This window comes from Parasteatoda tepidariorum, chromosome 9 (assembly GCF_982258835.1).
Source record: "Parasteatoda tepidariorum strain Cologne lab strain chromosome 9, Ptep-v5.0, whole genome shotgun sequence".
NCBI classification, from domain to species: domain Eukaryota; kingdom Metazoa; phylum Arthropoda; class Arachnida; order Araneae; family Theridiidae; genus Parasteatoda; species Parasteatoda tepidariorum.
Window position 1 is genome coordinate 6,630,659 of NC_141763.1, and position 4,732 is coordinate 6,635,390.

The 4,732-nt window shown below is 28.8% G+C and overlaps 1 long non-coding RNA gene across 1 annotated transcript; it reads right to left on the reverse strand.

Annotated features, from left to right (window-relative positions):
- Window positions 1-290: 290 nt before the first annotated feature.
- LOC147803288 (uncharacterized) lies at window positions 291-3,508 on the reverse strand. The gene is made up of 2 exons (XR_015429010.1): window positions 1,971-3,508; window positions 291-1,534 (listed from the first exon to the last, which is right to left on the reverse strand). It is a non-coding gene; the product is annotated as an uncharacterized LOC147803288 (long non-coding RNA).
- Window positions 3,509-4,732: the final 1,224 nt, after the last annotated feature.

Below are 4,732 nucleotides of genomic sequence, written 5' to 3' on the forward strand. Positions count from 1 at the left end.
CGCATATCATCTTTATTCTCATTTGTCCACTTTTTGTCGTATACTTCGCAGTTTTCACACCAAGTTGATTCAGTGTTAAATATATATCAGATGAGAAATCACATCTTGGTACTGCTATTCTTTGCCGAATAGTTCAGCAACTGTCCATATGATAGTTGGTAAGAGGAAATATATGCAGAATTGCATGGAATTTCACAAGATGCATGCATCAACTTTAATTGAAGAAATACTCCATTCACTAAACACGCATATCATCTTTATCATAGAGCTTTGCATTTTTTTGCTCTCAATTTCGTTTTTTTTTTTTTTTTTTTTTTTTTTTTTTTTTTTTTTTTTTTAAATAAGTCTGCGTGTTGAAAATTGATATCGCTTGAAGTATCCTTTTACCATACCAGCTTTTTAACCTTCAGATCATCAATTGCTTCACTTCGTTGAATTCAATTAGGAACTAACAATTTATCAGTCCACTTTTTGTCGTATACTTCGCAGTTTTCACACCAAGTTGATTCAGTGTTAAATATATATCAGATGAGGAATCACATCTTGGTACTGCTATTCTTTGCCGAATAGTTCAGCAACTGTCCATATGATAGTTGGTAAGAGGAAATATATGCAGAATTGCATGGAATTTCACAAGATACATGCATCAACTTTAATTGCAGAAATACTCCATTCACTAAACACGCATATCATCTTTATCATAGAGCTTTGCATTTTTTTGCTCTCAATTTCGTTCTTTTTTTTTTTTTTTTCCTTTTTTTTTTTTTTTTTTTTTTTTAAATAAGTCTGCGTGTCGAAAATTGATATCGCTTAAAGTATCCTTTTACCATACAAGCTTTTTAACCTTCAGATCATCAATTGCTTCACTTCGTTGAATTCAATTAGGAACTAACAATTTATCTGTCCACATTTTGTCGTATACTTCGCAGTTTTCGCACCAACTTGATTCAGTGTTAAATATATATCAGATGAGGAATCACATCTTGGTACTGCTATTCTTTGCAGAATTGTTAAGGAACTGTCCATAAGATAGTTGCTATGAGGAAATATTTGCAGAATTGCATGCAAATTTCACAAGATGCATGCATCAACTTTAATTGCAGAAATACTCCATTCACTAAACACGCATATCATCTTTATCATAGAGCTTTGCATTTTTTTGCTCTCAATTTCGTTCTTTTTTTTTTTTTTTTTTCCTTTTTTTTTTTTTTTTTTTTTTTTAAATAAGTCTGCGTGTCGAAAATTGATATCGCTTAAAGTATCCTTTTACCATACAAGCTTTTTAACCTTCAGATCATCAATTGCTTCACTTCGTTGAATTCAATTAGGAACTAACAATTTATCTGTCCACATTTTGTCGTATACTTCGCAGTTTTCGCACCAACTTGATTCAGTGTTAAATATATATCAGATGAGGAATCACATCTTGGTACTGCTATTCTTTGCAGAATTGTTAAGGAACTGTCCATAAGATAGTTGCTATGAGGAAATATTTGCAGAATTGCATGCAAATTTCACAAGATGCATGCATCAACTTTAATTGCAGAAATACTCCATTCACTAAACACGCATATCATCTTTATCATAGAGCTTTGCATTTTTTTGCTCTCAATTTAGTTTTTTTTTTTTTTTTTTTTCTTTCTTTTTTTTTTTTTTTAAATAAGTCTGCGTGTTGAAAATTGATATCGCTTAAAGTATCCTTTTACCATACCAGCTTTTTAACCTTCAGATCATCAATTGCTTCACTTCGTTGAATTCAATTAGGAACTAACAATTTATCTGTCCACTTTTTGTCGTATACTTCGCAGTTTTCACACCAAGTTGATTCAGTGTTAAATATATATCAGATGAGGAATCACATCTTGGTACTGCTATTCTTTGCCGAATAGTTCAGCAACTGTCCATATGATAGTAGATAAGAGGAAATATATGCAGAATTGCATTGAATTTCATTTGATGCATGCATCAACTTTAATTGAAGAAATACTCCATTCACTAAACACGCATATCATCTTTATCATAGAGCTTTGCATTTTTTTGCTCTCAATTTCGTTTTTTTTTTCCTTTTTTTTTTTTTTTTTTTAAATAAGCCTGCGTGTTGAAAATTGATATCGCTTAAAGTATCCTTTTGCACTTATAAGTAGGCAAATAATTTCAATCCATTTACCATGCTTACAGTTCTTAATTTTTCTTTTTCAAATTAAAAATCCCCAACTGATATTTAAAATTGTGAATGTTATCCTTGAAGCTTTTAAATCTTCCCTCTAAAACATGTTTAAGTTACTTTTTACATGTTTATTTTCACAAAAGTTTGGATTTTCTTGTTATGTTTTTATTTTTACTCTTGTTATGTTCTCTGAGATTCATTATTTCCAGTTGATTCTGATTATTTTTGAATTCACTGTTCAAGAAGCTACTCAATTTCGAATTCACATCGTTCAGTGAGTTTACGAACAGAGTTCCCACAATTCTTGGAAGTTCAATTATAACCAACAGTTTAATTTTGGTCCATTCGTGTTTATAATCACATAGTAGTTTGAAGAAAATTTTAAAAAAAACAGTAAAAGCAGCTTTTTCTTATTGACCCAATTCAGTGATTGTAAAATTCATAGAAAAGTTCCATTTTTCTAAAAATGTTCCATAAATGTTTCCTTAAGTAGCCATATTCAAATATACAGACATAAAAAATTAGCTTTTAAAAATAATATCTTAGAGAAAAAAATTTCAGAGATTAGAAAATTATTAACCAATATAATCAAATACAGTTTGAAACACAAAGTAACGTCTTTTTAAAACTTATTTGAGAGAAACATTGAAGTTAGAAAGGCTTAAAACTACCAAAATATTATTATTAATAGTTTATTTTTCATCAATCTATAAACACATCTTCATGATTTTTAAAAAAATGCAATATGTTTAAAATTAGGAACAAAAAAAAATTTAAAAAAAGCTATTTAGGTAACACTTTTACATAAATCTTTGCATCAGATTATGAGTGATAATACAAATTTTCAACAAGTTTCATTTTGACAGAGAGATTTGACATACATGTCGGCAAGGCTGACATGCTTTGAAGATATTGCTATGATCGAAAAGTATCATTGTATTAAGAGGACGTTATGAAGATACAGTTGAAGCCCAATCTAACCCTTGCAAAAAATAATTTTTTTCTAATTATTTTTTATCTAAAAGGAATTACTCGGGGCGAAGATTCATATAAAGCAACGGAATGAAGATTCTTAAAAGAGTTTGCTTTTTAATGTAAAAAGCAGGTTTACAAGACTTTCAAAGTCTTGTAAAAATAATTATATTTTGTAAAAATTTTCCTATACCTCGATCGATACACATACGTTCACAAAGAGGAAGCCAACAAAAAATTATAATATCGAAAACTTAACTCACTACAAATTGATGCTTCGTTTTGCTTTTAAAAATATTTTAAGATAGTATCTTTCTTAAGAAAAAGGCGGCAATGAATTCATGCATAAAAAGAATATCGTTAAATATACCAGACGAGTAATCAGAAAACTTGTTCAACACATTTCGAATCATGGATCATTATATGGTAGAAAAGGTTTTTTCGTTAGCGAGCATTTAAATATTGAGGCAACCATTTGGTACTATGAGTATTGTGTGCTTAAAAAAAAAGGGGGTAATATTTATTATCTGATATGTTTTAGAGGAATAAAATATTTTTAAACTACGAAACAAAGCTATCAAACTCACTAAAGATTTGTCATTTTAAATTGCCTAATTACCATTCCAGAACTTGCTCTTATAATTAATATGCTAAGTATAAAACACATATCCAATGAAAGAAAACTTTTACTTATCATGCATAATCTTATAAATAAAATGCTTCCCGACAAAGAATGAAATTATAGATGATTATTTATGTAACTGAGAAAAGAGCAGCCTACCTCAATTAGAAACTCTCCTTGTGGCAGAAAATGCTTTCGCTTTTTGTTAAACCTTACACAGTAAAACGTCAAAAGAAATTTTTTATGACGGCGCTTTATTCAAGTTTTCTTTCTGAAAAGGTTTTCAAAAGTTTCATTTTCTTAATTTGACACTCGACATGCATGCGCGACCTGACAGTATTTTCAAAACCATTTAATGACGTCTACGATGTTGAGTAGTTTCTTTTTTTCATAGTCTCAAACAAGACCAATATTAACTGCTCTTAAGGATTATGAAGGTTGGGGATATAGCTTTGAATTTTAAAAAAAATCGAATATTGTGCTAATTTTCTTTTTAGAATAATTAATATTTCTTCAACATTCTTCAATTTGAAATTAATCATTTTTTCCCAGAAGCATTAATAATATTCAAAATGCTTCAGTCTTCAGTAAGGTCTTAAAAATATTTGAAGCAGCTAAATTCTTAACCTTACGGGATATAAGGAATCTAATCTAATATTTGTAAAAAGAGTGCATTGTAAGAATCTTCACATTACAAAATTCAAGTCCTGCAAAATACATTTTTCTCAGTTTTTAATGCCTAGTTATTAAATAATTTTTGAATTCAATTAATAAAGCCTTAAAGAATTTTTTAATAATATTTGATATACATATCTGTTATATACCAGCAACAACAAAATTTCCAAAAACATTAAATTTTCCTTAATAATCATTAAATCCCATATATCAAACAAAATTAAAGTTTGAAACCACCAACGAATTTTTTTCTCAGTACATTAAGCAATCTTGCAAGTAAAGCAAAATCTTCAAAA